This window comes from Leguminivora glycinivorella, chromosome 19, assembly GCF_023078275.1.
Source record: "Leguminivora glycinivorella isolate SPB_JAAS2020 chromosome 19, LegGlyc_1.1, whole genome shotgun sequence".
Taxonomy (NCBI): domain Eukaryota; kingdom Metazoa; phylum Arthropoda; class Insecta; order Lepidoptera; family Tortricidae; genus Leguminivora; species Leguminivora glycinivorella.
In genome coordinates, this window is record NC_062989.1 from 7,434,492 (window position 1) to 7,450,474 (window position 15,983).

The window sequence follows — 15,983 nt, forward strand, 5'->3', positions numbered from 1 at the left end:
AGTATCGCTTTTTGGGCGCAACAACTCGAGAGGACTGTAAAAGTTGGATTTCATATTAGTATTTTTAGGCCTAGGCCTGCAAAGTAACTTTTTTTTTTTAATTTCGACAACATTTTTTATTTCATTGTATGTTTGGAAAAGCACAGTACGATGAACTGCCTCGGCGTGAAAACGGATTCCCGGCCTCTGTACTTCTGTATACGCAACGCTCGCACGCTCAACTCGGCCATTTATATACTTTTCTTTCATATGTGCAATAAATTTTTATCTTAAATCCTCATTATTTACCAGGCCTCTGATGTAATGTACTATTATTTCAAACTTCTTTTACTGTCATTTCAAGAAGATGCGAATCGTATTGTGTGCCTTGTCGTGCAAAATTGTTTCACACTTATAGGTCTACAAAAAAGTTCACGATGGCTATCTTTTAAGGAAAACTAACTACTTAATATAATCGTTTTCATGCTTTACTCTCCGTAGGGTCCCCCCACTTCTAGCGTCTCGCGAGCGTAGCGTCGGGCCAGCTGTATGGAAAAAGACGCCGCGTCGACGTTATGAGTGCCGGCAGTCATTTGCATTATACACACGAACAGGCTAGGCCTAGGGCTACATGAATAAATTTACTATAGCAGCCATCTTGAACTTGAATCGCGTCCGGTCAGGTCGACTTACACATAGACAAAGGAATACCCGACATGACCCTTCGTGCGTGAACTACGGTCAAGGTTTCAAAATATCGATGCAATTAATTCACCATTAATATGTGTACACGCCCTGATTGCTACAATTGCTACAATGTTAAGGCTGTGTAACTACTATAAACTTGATTAGAGTCCTTAACATCCCATCATCATCATACATACATATATACAATCACGCCTGTTTCCCAGAGGGGTAGGCAGAGATCTTTATTGCCTACTGCTGAAGGGTACGTAGCCGAATGGCACAAACGCTCACGAAACGAAACGCTCGTATCTCTATATATCGCTCTTGCGTATTGGCGCGACAGAACCATACTACCTTTCGCGGCGTTTCGTTTTCGTTTCGCGTCGGAGAAATGCCATTCGGCTACGGCACCTGGGTGGCTAGCCGAATGGCACAATCGCTCACGAAACGCTCACGAAACGAAGCGCTAGTAGATATCTATCTCTATCGCGCTTGCGTATTGGCGCGACAGAGCCAGCGGCGTATCGCTTTCGTTTGGCGCCGGAGAAATGCCATTCGGCTACGGGGCCTGGCCTCTCTCTACTACGCTAGTTCTCCCGGTCCTGAGCCAGACTCATCCAGTTGTGACCTGCAATTTTCCGGACGTCGACGGCCCAACGAGCCAAAGGACGCCAGGCACTTCTTACATTTCTACCCTCTTAATAGAAATACCTAGTAAGATACCCTATATGTAGAGTCAGACCGAGCTACATTGACGACGATTATTATAAGGTTTATAATAGAGAGGCATACATTCAAATGAGATTCTACTTAAAATTACCCTTGCGCAGTTTGTGGTATGGTATCAAAATTATTGTAAACGTGGTCTGACTACCCCTTCTACATAAATTTAAAAATCTAACAGGACTTATCCTGTTTGATGTTTATTAAGTTTTTTTTTTAACCGGTGTGTAAAAGCCATACGAAAATAAATCCGAGAATTTAAGCGATCATCTCGTCTTGTTAGTAATATTAAGAAGTAGGCATATCCTTCACAAATCGATTATATTTACAAAAATATGTAATAGGAAATTTAAAATATTGTGGGTGGGCAGGCTTAGTAAAATGCCTTACATTTATGAAAAAGGACACATAATTTTTGGTTACTTTACAGTAAAACCATAAATATGTAAATTAAGCAGACTGGATCTATTATATTAATAAAACGAGATCGTGAAGAAACAGATGTCTTGATGACGCTAAAATATCGTGTTTCCTTCTTATAACTAGATATTAAATCTAACGGGATTCGAAGAGAAAATGATTATACGATAAGATACAGTTACAACTAAGTTAATGAGTTCGGTATCAAGTGAATACATTTAAAAACGTAATTAAGAAATACGTACGTAAGTAAAAAAAATCCGTATGAAAATTATCGAGCCAAAATAATAGTCAAAAAGACAATCATTACAGCATAGTTAAAATGCTCTCAATGAATAGGCGAGACGACTAAAAATAATTAGTCCGTCAGTTAGATTATCAAAGAATTTTAGACACGTATTTTTTCTTTTTTCTCGTAAACGAAAAATTAACGACGGTACAGTGCGTTGAAGTTTCGCGTGACGTCACGCCTAGGTACAGTTTTTACTTAGAAGTGACGTCACAAGCCCCCACTCCGGAACTTTGATGCTCTATATCTTTGTATTTTTTTCATTAATTAGAAAAACCGAAAAATATGTGTTCAGTATTTTTGGACGATCTAACTGACGGACTAAACAGAATACCATTTTTTTATGTAGTCGTCATCCCTATTGGACTCGTTTGCGGACCCAGCACGCTAGTGTGATATAGCTTATCACGTCTATGACTCGAATATCCAAAAGTCTATTAGTATTCACCAAAAAGTTCATCTAGTCATATGTTTTTGCCTTCATCATCAATTCATCATACCAAACATTGAATTGTCTGTACATGCCTTTACAAAGTCAATCAATACATGCTTATTAGAACTTTACTTTTACTTGCAATATTTAAATTAAATTATTACTTACAAAAGTGAAGTCAATGGTGTTAATTAATCTAAAACATTTTTTTATCAAGCCCCTGTTTAGGTGTAAGCAAATAAATAAATAAATATTATAGACATTCTTACACAGATTGACTGAGGCCCACGGTAAGCTCAAGAAGGCTTGTATTGTGGGTACTCAGACAACGATATAATTATATATACATATATAAATACATATGTAGAAAACATCCATGACTCAGGAACAAATTATCTGTGCTCATCACACAAATAAATGCCCTTACCGGGATTCGAACCCGGGACCGCGGCGTAGCAGGTAGGTAAGCAAAATAGTGTAAACAATGGCATTATTGATCCACGCCTTTATTTCTGACTGAACCTTATGTCCTTTGTAGGTCTCATTCGAAAGATTCCTACACTTGGTATTTGGTTATTTTTCGGTACCTGTTGCTTCCGATTGCCTTATGCAAGTTCTGGCTACCAGCAGGGTTAGCACATGATTGCCGCGGGAGTATGTCGCCGCGCGATAGACTGCCCGTCCTTATGTCATTTATACAGTTAGAAGAATACGTGTGATCTATCTCGCGGCGACATACTCTCGCGGCCATCATGTGCTAGGCCTACAGAAAAGCAGAGCAAGCGCGATTGGCGCGAGATTATGTCGCCGCGACATTGGACTACCCGTCCTTATAATAAGTCATTACATTAGATTAACTGGTCACTTAGAATAAGATGTGTCGCGGCGAGATACTGTCGCGTCAATCTTCTAGCTAGTCCTCCTGACGGTTTAGCACAACTTGCATTGTCGCGCGCGAGTCCATACAACAAGCGCGACTTCAAGTATGGATCAGTTGCCTGCAGTTGCAGTGCCAGTTGTGCTAGACCGCCTGGTGTCAATCGGTCATCGACAAACGCTAAAGGACATGATATATTATGACTGATGTCAACGAAAAGACAATGCGTAAATCCTGAATACAAACATCATTATTATTTACGTCGTAGCCGAAATGGTAATCTGTCTCTACCTCTCTACCGTACACGTGTTTTTTGTTTTCCGTTAAATTCGACAGGTAATTAAGAGACTATACCCGGTATGTCGCGTTTTGTATAATTTAATTTTTAACCCCGACGCAAAAAGAGACTAGTTTGACGTGTCTCTCTGTCTGTCTGTCTGTTTGTCTGTCGTCTGTATGTGAACCGATTTCGATTTAGTTTTTTATTTAAGCTGTGTTAGTTGTTCTTAGCCATGTTTCATGAAAAAAGGTCCCGGTCGGGGGTTTTTCAAAATTTTAATTTTGTGGTTTTTCATGAATGAATAAGTGTTCGAGAACCTTATAGCATAAACGTTAATGTCAAGTATATATATTGGAAAGTAATAAAGATCGTGATAAACTTAGGTAGTAGGTTTTTTTATTATTCAATAATAATAGTATAAGACAGAGACCCTTATTTTGTAGAGAATTTAAAGAAATTAATTGTTTTATAGAATCGTCCTTTAAAGTTAAAGGAAATCAATAAAAACAGGTTGTATAGTGCGCAAAGAGATTAAATGCAGCAAGGAGCGAAAACTATATTGTCTAGATAAAGTGCATGGCGAATTTATCAATGAATTCATTCATAACTTCTCTATGCACTTTTGCTGCTCATAGTACCTGTCAGACATTTTCTCCACTAATTACGTTTACAGGCGCCCATAACTCGTACATTCTTGTTGTTGGCAATTACCGTACTTGACAAAAAAAAAACAAAAACATGGCGCACACGGATCTCCAGCAAGAAATTGGTTATGAGTGATGCTAGTTTACTGAACCAAAAAAAAAAAAAAAAAAAAAAAAAAAAAAAAAAAAAAAAAAAAAAAAAAACTAATAGCCCCCCATTTAGATTCATTGCGCTGGGTCTCGACGCTCTCAGAAGCCTCCTTCTAGTATTTACAGAATACGTTCTTTACACAATAAAACTTGTGCACGACGGTCACAAAAGGATTACCGACCCTTTCTATTGTTCGATCTGGACTCGGCGCTAGACCATTGTTACCCTACCCAGCTACCTGGCAGTGTCATGCACACCTTTTCCTTGTGTCTCATACTGATAGGTATTTTATAATTAATTTTTAGTATAACTTTGTAATCATATGGATTGCGATTCTAACCTAACCTAACCTAATTAAAATACCTAACTTTTCCATTCGTAACCTAACCAAATTTAATTAAAACCTACTCTTAGTTAACCTAAGTATTCTAGACTTACCTTTATGAAACCTAACTGAGTTTCACCTACTTTTACTTTTATTTCTATAAATGTAGGTATTTATGAAATGTATTATAATTACGTTTTAACTTAAGAACTTCTGAGTTACATTTAAGTTTATCCAAATACCTAAACTTAACGATCCTATCTAGCGTATCTTTCTTTTTCTCGAATATTTATGATATCTTATACCTATTTCTATCATACATCTCTTTGTTGTATTACCAAATTTGTACATATGATTAATAAGTCAATTTTTTGATTACGTCTTAATAAAAGTTAATTTCCCATCTTATCAAACTTTCTTTTTTTACATATATTTCAATGTTTTGTATCTGAATAAACCTCGGTAATTTTGTGAAGTTGCGTTTTTGCTTAATTGCTTTATTTATTGTACCTTCTTTGAATAATTTACTTACCTATGTCTATTATTATTTTTTATGACTTGTGTATTGTTTAAGAGAATGCATACTTTCAATAAACTTGTTACGACGTGAGAAACTGAGAACCGGTTAAAACATGTTTAAGGCTAATTCTATGTGAATAAAAATGTCTTTTGTGCATTTTTAAAGATAATATATATTTATTGTTTCCGCTTATTTGAATAATTCGGGTTTTGGGTAAAGAGATCCTTCGACGAACATGTCAAGGCATGATACTTTCTATTCATATTTAACAAAGAGCATTAACTGGTGTAAACATGTTTTAGACTAACGCACCGGTAATTCTTGTGACTTGAATTTATTATTGTAACAACTTAGTTGCTTTATTATAGATGTTTATTGTATTGTAAAATGACAAAAAGTTTATTGTTTGCGTTCAGGTATAAGATGAACTGGTTGAAACAAGATTTATGGTACGTTCCCCTGCTCTCTACCATATTACGAGTATAAAAGCCAAAGAGAGTCGAGGCTGAATAAGTATTCCTGTAGAGGCAGCCTTCTGTACCAGAGCTCCTTGTATCTAGTGTGGTATATAGAGAAGTGGAGTGTGCGTTAAAAAGTGAAGTGTTTATAGACAGATCCAACAATGGACGTGAGTATGTTTTTCTTTTTAAATTACTGTAACCCATATTGCCTTTTTATAATATTGTTTCGTCTAGTGTTCTTTGTATTTAATTAATAGAATTGTTAATAGTGTTTAAAATATTGTCTTTCATTGTTTCAGTTCTCTGAAAATACTTTCAAGAACTATTACTACCCGGAAAATCAGGGTGATTCAACCGATGAGGAAGGTACAGCTGGTTTCAAAGTTAAGCAAGCCCTCGCAAAGAAACGTCCTGGAAATAATATTGACAGCTTCTTTGAACGACCTAAAAAGCAGTGTAAAACCTTGAAACGGTCTTCGAATGTAAGCAAAGGTTCGCCAGAAGGCGTGGCTAATTTATCATCTGGACAAGATGATGGGGCGTATTCATCTCACTTAATTAAAATAGAGATATATGATATGCAAACAATCAAAAACATCCCAGCCACGGAACACTGGAAGCACGCGGACGTCAGACTGAAGTATTTTGCGTTGGAAGACGACTTGGAATTACAAAATACGCGAAATATTGTATATAATATTACAAAACAATTAGCTTCTAAGGACACATGTGTAAAATATTTTATAGATAATAAGAAACAGTGATAAATATAATTTTTAACGATAGCAGTAGGATAGTGTTAAAGTGTTTCACATTTCTTATCTTTCCTTTTTATGATTTAAGTAAATTTCCTTGTAAGATATTCTTTTGCATTGTTTCACATTCCAAACAAAATAAATAAGAAATAAAATGGTGTCAAATGTCTGTAGTTTTATAAAGGTTACTATGTGAGAATTCAAAATAAAAATCATTATTACCAGTACACGTATTTTTATTTATTTCACAAAAAAGGTCTTAAACATATTTCGTAATACTAGATCATTACATAAAGAATTATCAGAAAACAAGTTAAGCATATGTTTCATAGATTTTCCATGAAACTTAAAATACAAATAAACTAAACAATATTCACCACAAACAGAAGTGAAATGGTTTTGAAGTGATTTATTATTGTAAAACCACCGTCTCGTATTTCTATCTAGAAATGACTTATGATAACCGGAAGGTTTCCTGCCAAAGGAGTCAAAATATTCACCTACACCATTTACATCAATGTGTATAGCAACCCAATGGGAACCCGGTTTTGAATCAGGGTCCAAATTACTGACAATAAAGGTAGGTAGATTAACCCGAATAGGTATTTTGTTGGCAGCAAAAACATTTGAATTAAACAATGGGTTTAGTTTCCTCATACAAAATTGAATTTCTTTAGTATCCATAGTTAAGTAACATATACAAATTATTGATGATCATGCAAACAATGGTGAATTCCAAATAAAATAAATTAAAGAGAACGGGGTATTTATATGTTTCTTAACTATTGTAATCTACAGATACATCACGATTTTTATTTATTTCAATTATATTATCAAATTCTGCATACACAATACAATTAATGGTACTAGTTAGAGCGGAATCAAAACGTACTTCTATCCGAACGCTACCATGTCTAACAAGATTCCAGTGTGAAGTTGAATTAGCAGATAAATCAGGAGTTAAATCAAAACACAATAAACAATAACCTTGACCAAAATCTGTTCTGCTTATTCCATTACCCTCGTTATGGAAATGAATACCAGTTCCAGAAAATAGAGTGTGATATGCTGCTGCTATTGTACCAGAACTAAATGAAGGTTGTAATGTTTTAGAAGGAACTTCATGACCATCTACGAACAAACTAAATGAATTCATATTATAATGTTGAAAATTAAACGGATTTAATGCTAAATTACCATTAAAACCTGAATTTGATACAAATCCAATAATACATCTTTTAGGAATTTGTCCGAGAAATATATTATCTAATGTTTTACCCTGAACCCCGTTGGTATTGTGAGAACCTTAACTTCTGCCCTCGTAATGGGGTACTTCGCAGTTGTTGTGGCTAATACTTTTTGATGGGCTAACAAAACACTAGGATTGATTCTCGTTCTCCTTACAATGAGGCTGGCATCCATTATTTGTACTTTGAATTTTTTATCTTGGTGGCAAATAAGATTGAATGATTCTTTTGAGCGAACTAACTTAATACGTAGTTCTACACCATTTATTAAGAATTTCTCTTGATTAAATATATCACCATGTAAATGACCAATCATTTCTACTTCCTTACTCTCCTTGATAAATTCCAGCCTTTTGTTAAACCCTTTGTTGTTAACGTCAACAGTATCCATATAGCCCGGCGTATCTTCATACCACAATCCACAAGTAAGATGAGTTGTTTTGGCTGCTGGTCCGTAGTTGAGAAGATTTTCCATATAAGCACGGTAGGCATATGTATTGTTTGGTGGTGATATGAGTTTTTGATTTAAATATACATCAAGTTGATTAAAAAGAGAATGTAACCAGTTATTGGTGGGTCCAACTGCAGCATCTGCTTTTAATTTAGTACCATCTTGGTTCAACACTTTAGCAGTAATGTGTATCATTGTGTGTGATAGATCTATGTAGTCATCACCTGATCCAGGTACTTGAAATTCGATTGGACCGTCATCGCTTAAAGATGAAATTGGTTTATAATGAATCCACTGTCCGCTTTCAATGCTTGTTTGAGTTGATGGAAGGGCAAATATATCTAATTCAGATTTCGCACACTCACATGAATGATTATGTAAAAATGACATTATTTAGTTTGAAAATATATCGTTATTTATATCTTTTTTATTTTTTTACTTCCTCTTCGTCGCGATGCTTTTAGAGCAATGAGCGGTTCCCTTCTTTTATTGGACATTTTATACCCAGATCCTGACATAAGGGAATCAATTTTTTCATCGGCCTTTCTTTTCAGGTTTGCACTTGCTTCCTTGAATCGTGATCGTATGGAACTGTCTATAGGGCGAGCATTTACCATATCAGATAAGAGTCCAACTCCTGCTCCTAAAGTTTCTTTTCCAATGGTTCTTAAACCACTAGATAATAAAGGGAGTACGGATCTAAATAGTCCTCCCAAAAAACTGCCTATACCATGTCCTCTTTGATATGGAACTCCCTTATAGACAATTCCTACACCAGAGCCGGCTTGGTGTGAATAATAATGTTCGTAAGGACAAGAGGTTGATGATCTGTTATACATCATTTTACACGTTGAAAGTGTAGTTTCACGCAAGAAGACCCAAATTGAAATGGTACTCTGACACCGGTTGTTGTTCTTATATCTATTTCAATTGTATCAAACTCTCTTCGTAAAACTGGTACATAGTGAGCAGGTGAGAAAATATGTGTTTTATAAGCTCCATAAATGAACTTAGTTGGATCTAAAGGTATTATTCTAAGTAACGATGTTATAACATCTCCAACTACTTGTGGATGAATGATATCTGTATAAACAAATATTTGAGATGGTAAACCTAAATATAAATTTGCTGGGTTTTTTCCCAATGTGATTTGTTTCAAATTTGTTCTTGGTTTAAAACCCATTTGAAGACTTAGTATTGGAGTTGTTATGATAGAAGTGATATCTTTATTTGATGTTGTTACTCCTATCATTTTTGTTAGTTCATCATAACGAAATTTAACATTATTTTTTAACTGAGGGTTTTCATTAAACGCTTGAAGAAAGTGATCTATATTATCGTAAGTAGTGGCTGGTATATGAGCTTTTATATCCACAATTTTTGAAGTCTTGTCAGCAGGCGAAAACACTTTTTTCTTTATATAAATTATGTTTTCATGCTCTTGTACATTATACATAGAACAAGGGTATTGAAATTCCACCAAACCAACTACCCATTCTCCATCCAATTTAATGGTCTTTGGTAATCTTGTTAAAAAATGTGCAGTCGTATTATCTGTGTAATAATCGGATGAACTATTACTTAACAAAGTTAAATAAAAGCTATTATCACTCATATTTTCTTTAAGCTTGATTCAGGTATCCAAGAATTAAATTTATTAGGATAACCTTGCCACTTCACTAGTATTTCCTTTCTGCCAGCAACTCGACGTGAACGTAATATTTTATCAATTTTATACTCGTTGGAGGGGAGGTAAGTTACTTTTTGTATTTCTTTTGAATAAAACGTCCCAATTATGCGTTCGCCTTCCAAATCCCTTAGTGTATAAACAATCCGAGGAGATCTTTTAATAATTGAATTAATTATAAATATTTCATCACTCCAATTACTTTCGTAACCTTTTTGAAATATATGTTTGTATTTAGTGATTCTAACATGATCTCCTACGTTTAGTTTTGCAGTTTCTGGTGAGATTTGTCTATCTGTATTGCGATCATATAAATTACACCAAACAGTCATAATATTATTAGAGTTAACATCAACTGGACACATTTTTATGCTTGAATGATAGCTGTGGTTGTAAGAATAAAGAAGATCTTGTAGAACATTTATGTAATTATATGTATTCTTATGAGTGAAGTAACGCCACATTTTCGTTTTAAGAGTTCTCTGGAACCTTTCTACTATACTTGCTTTAATATCAGGGTTATTAGTGGTATAATAATTAATATTTTTACTTTTGAAATAATCTCTTACCACCTTTGAAACGAATTCCGTACCTTTATCAGATTGGATATGACGAGGAACTGAGTTGGCTTCAGTAAATATGCTTTCAAAACAATGTTTAACTGTTGCTGAATCCTTCTTCTTCATGGCTCTTGCAAAAGCATATTTACTGAATACATCGATAACACAAAGAATATATTTGTAACCATCATTAAATTGACTATATGTACTCATGTCACTCAAATCAGCTTGCCAAAGTTCATTAAAGTTAGATAGAATGTATCTATTTCTAGTAAACCGCCTATGAACAGGTTTATGTAGTGTATACGTGTCTTGAGATTGTAACCATTTTTTTACATCTTCTTTATTCATTTGACCTTTCATTTCCTTTGTTAAATTATTTAAACTGCTATAACCAGCGGGATGAGAGATATCATAGTAGATTCTGTTAATATCTAATAAGGAGTCCATCTTTCCCAATTTATAGTTTTTGCAGATGATTTTTGTACTCGTGTAGTAAGAGGAGTAGATGTGTTGTTTTCTTTATCTAACGAGGCTCGTGTTCTTATAGAAGTAGAGGGGGTAAAGGGCTCAATCAAAGGAGTGTCATTAATAAATGCTAAATTTGTAGGATTACCTATGCATGACTTAGGAACTTTGATATCTTTTAAAAGTAAAGCAAACACTTCCCAGCCAATTGGTTTAGGACGTTTAAGACATCTAACCGTGTCGCTCACCAAATCAGTAATATTGCTATTTTGAATAGTCTGGTTGTTTATAACAACTTCACCAGTCTGCTTCCACCAAATTTTAGGTTTACTTAAAACAATGTAATCTAATAGCGTTCTAGCTTTTTTTCATAAGATTTAGGTAATATCTCTATTATTTTTGATGGACTGATCGGCATTGATTCTTGATTTATTTCACCAGGTGTCGTGTTAAACAAAGATGGTGCAGCTATCTCAGTTACATCACCTTTCGCTGATTCCTTATATTCTGTCTCCTCCTTTTTGGGTATCTTTGAATTTATGATATCATTACTTTCTTTGTTGAATTGATCGAACCCCTCCATTACTATAGGTATCTTAAACGGTTTTCGATCTGTTTCAATAAAATGTAGAAACCGCTGCAATGCTTGAGAATAAAGCATCCATTTTTCACGATCGTTCATTTTACTTTTGAGAATTTTTTGCATCTCTTCATCTAGCCGAGATGAGGAATTTTCAGGAGGGTTCTCATTGCGTTTCAACTTTTCAATAAAGTCCGATTCAACTAATAACATTTTTTTCGTGTTTTCCATTTTGTTTATTTATGATAAAGAGTTAACTAAGGCACTTAGAACTGCTCCTAAAATAATAGGTAAAAAGGCACCTCCTTTTTGAATTATAACCGTTTTTCTTAATTTATGTTTACCTTTTGAAACTAATTTCCTTAATATGTCTTTGTACTTTTTTAACTTTGTTTTTTCCTTTTTTCTAAAGGAATTTTCCCATTCAGAACGTTATAAATGCACTCGCATATAATGTTGATCTCTTCATCATCACAAGATTTAAGTAATGCAGTACGATATTTGGGTTTAAGCAAGTGCAATGCTTCTAATAAATGTTTATATGTGTTTACTCTTGCATGCATCATGTAGAACTGACTAAAATTTGTTGATTTTTATCATATTTAAATCCTTTTTTGGGTACATACACTGTGCAATGTCCATCAAATGGAAATATTTTTGTTTTAAAACGACATATGTCATTTGTATTTTGTTTCAGATCAATCATAAGGTAACCATGAGCATCCTTTGTAGCATCTTTGTAGGCTTCATCCACGAATTTTGAGTTTTCAGGACAAACTTGTCGTGACAGGTATCGTATTTGAGTTTTATCTCTAGGGTTCTTAAAAAATACAATGTAGCTTGTGTTCAATGAAATATCACGTTGACCTCTTCCTTGATGAAATATGTTTTGTGTTATATAAAAAACACTTAAATTTCTATGATGACTTCCTTTAGTAAAAATATCAACAACTCGTCCATCTGATTCTCTCATTAAATCATCTATTATTAGAAGTTTAGGTTTTTTCCCATCGAAAGTTGAAAAATCTGGTATTCCTTGACTATAATTTACATTTTCTAGATTATAAAGAGGTTGCATTTCATCATAACACCAAATAATTTCATCAAATTCTATGTTACATATCTCTTTAGTATTATTCAAAAAATTTGTAACAAATTGAGTTTTGCCACACCCACTGGGACCTGCGACAATGGTAGTGAAAGGATGATAAAAATGAATCATCTTTGAATGCTGTAATATGTTTAACAGTGTTGATATGAATGCGGATAGACATTAAATGGTGCTATTCAATAAACATATTACTATTTAAACTAAAGTAGAGTAAAAAAAAACTGATAAAAAATATGTATATTTATTCTGATATTAACACTTTTCTTTATAATCTATTGTTACATTTTATATACCCAACCACCAATTTAAATTTAAACATAAAAAACAATAAATCTATGTTTACAATATTCTTATGCCAAAACACGAATAAATTAATTAAAATTAATTAAAATATAATTTACAATTAAATTTAAGTTAACTATTCAAATTTACATACAAAATATATATTACAAACAATAATTCGAATTTGAATGTTCTGTCATTTACATGACAAAATTTAAATTATTTTTTTATTTTACAATGTCCCCACGCAAGGGTGTCACAAGTGTTTTCTAATAAGTAACGTTTTGTATCATCATGAGATAATGATATTTTATTAATTTTTTGAGTGAATATTACATGTTTTATAGATTTAAATCTTAGCATTTGAGCACGTTGCACATTTTTGTTAAATAAACATGTTTTGAAATTATTTAGAGTAAATTTCTTTGTAACACATACATTGACTCCTTTAGCTTTTGATAAAACACCATATTTACCTTTTTTGTCATCATTCTCATCATATTTTTCAACATCTAAGGCATACATTTTAGATTTTAGACCAACGAACTCTTTTAAAATTCTACCATTATTTTCATCTTTGAAAAATCCTAATCGCTTTTTATTTATAAGTGGGAAATTATATTTATTGATAGGAGGATAGTCAGATGTATCAAAATAGAAATTAAGATCTTTTTTTATATCTGCATAAAAATTTTCAGTGAAAATTTGATAAATTAAACTATCCGTATCTGTATAAAGAAGTTTGAGTTTGTTAGGATATTTGATTTTCATGTAGTTGTAGTGAAAGTCATACATTAAAGTTTTTGATATATCTAATACACAAAACCCCAAATAAATCGGTTTATTATAAAAGACTTTAGTTTTTTTCAATTGAACAGCTACTAAATTCTCTGAGAATATGGATAGACTGTGGAACTCAGGTCTAGCTATCAAAGACTGAACCCCTTGCGATTTCCCTCGATTTTCCCAGTGATTTAATAATTTGACGTTTACACGTTTTGCAACATTTTCCATAGTCTTACCGAACACTGAATTGTTCATTAGTTTAAAAAAATCTTTTTCAAAATCAGATGATGCCAGCGATCTCATGTGGGTATTTAAATCTATGTAACTTTTTAACCACATAGACTGCTGAAATTTAAGAATGCGATGTATTTTACTTAATACCAAACCATTCTTCAAACACTGTTTTAGATTTCGATAATGAATTACATAATTAGTTTTTCTATTTAAATTAGGAATCAGTTTTTTTTCTTTACAATTACCCAAACAAACGTTTTCAGGACAGAATGGTAAATCTGAATGTGAGTCATGAATTTCGTTAGGGTATTCGAGGTCAACTTCTAATATGAAACCATGATCAGCGTCATCGGCTATATTGAAGTCTGTATCTACATGAACCCATTCAAATTTACCTGTAGGGAGACATTGAGACATAGCCCATCCGTAAAGGTTGTTTGCATCAAAATACATAAGATAGGACGATGGTATGTTTGAATCAAAATCACCCATAAATTTATTATTAGCTTTCGCATATCTGTTACTACATTGCGATATGCCACCTCGAATATTTTTTGCAATGAATGATATTTTATCTATATCAGTTAGGAGTTCTAATTTTATTTTTGTAGTAAATAACATTGCATCCCAACTTAATCCTGGAGCAGTATAATAATGAGCGGGATCTAAACCATACGTCTTAAGACAAAGGTTTCTAAAATTTTCAAATACGTCAGCCAGTAACAAAACATCTGTTTTTAGGTATAAATCGGAGTAATCGCCCATATTTTTGCAACGAAAATGGGACCAAACATCTTTTGCATGATTATAATCATCTTCTGAGATGTGACTATCAGTCAAAGAACTAAAAAAATTGTCTTTAGAGGGAAGATCAGTTAACTTTAAAGAATCGTATGATGTCATGTATTCATACGGATACACACCCTTTCGTAATAAGCGTTTAAAATCGTCCTCACAAGTGAAATTCAATTTTAATTCATGAAATTGTTTAGGAAACAAGTTTTTTGCTAGTTTATCAAGACTGCTGGGCATAAATTTAAGTGAATCTACAAACCTCAATTTGATTGTGCGATTATTTATTTGTAACTTCTTAGAAAATGAAATGTATTTTTCTTTGTTCTGTGGAATCAATTCAATGTCCCCTTCCACCAAACCAAGTCCATGTACTATGAAATGACTATCATAGTTACTCAAATTATGAAAAAATACAGGTATAAATTGAGGTGCTTTGTATTTTTCAGAACAAAATGTATGCGCTACGCCTTCGTAAAGACCAGTATGGAAATTGTAGGAAATGATAGAATCACTATTTAAATTTCTATCACAAATGTAACATGTCCTACTCTGAGCAATATGTTTATTATTTTCAATGGATAAAGGCAATGGAGTTTTTCCGAAAGTATTCCTCTTACAAATGCTTTTTAAATCTTTTTCTATGTACTTCATAAATACCTGGGTGCAATCTTTACCTTTGTATGTTCTATACACAGACAATTTATCATTATAAGAACACTTAATATAATATCCAAAACTATATACCTCATGTTTTTGAATATTTGTAGTAGAAGATGTTGTAGGGTTATTTGACTGTGTTGCTATTGGGTTTAAAAAGGCTTCAAAATTAGCATAAACAACAAAAGGCACCCTTAATTTACGTTCGTAATTATCGAAGGTAACTTCATTGGTGGGAACGTTTTCATTGAACCAGTTTTTCTTTTTATCTTGTTCTGAAGGTAAATGTGTGCAAACATGGAAACAATCGTTTTTTTGATGTTTCATTAAATTTTCGTGAGTTGTGAAGTTGGATAAGCATCCATCGCAAATATGAACAGCATGCTGTGTATTTGATAATTGCTTAGATACTAATCTAGATAAGTTTTTGATAAAGCAATAATGTCCGTTACTATTTTTGGATATATACAATAAGTTCAAATGGATATCTTTTCTACACTTTGTTAAATGCAATGGTCCTACTATATCATGTTTTTTATTTTGAGAATTGTATTCAATTCCAAAAACGTTTATGCTCATAT

General features: G+C 33.2%; 1 protein-coding gene across 1 annotated transcript in view; it reads right to left on the bottom strand.

Moving 5' to 3' along the window:
* LOC125236514 (flotillin-2) overlaps positions 1-15,983 on the bottom strand; it is a 490,988-nt gene that overhangs the window by 338,134 nt on the left and 136,871 nt on the right.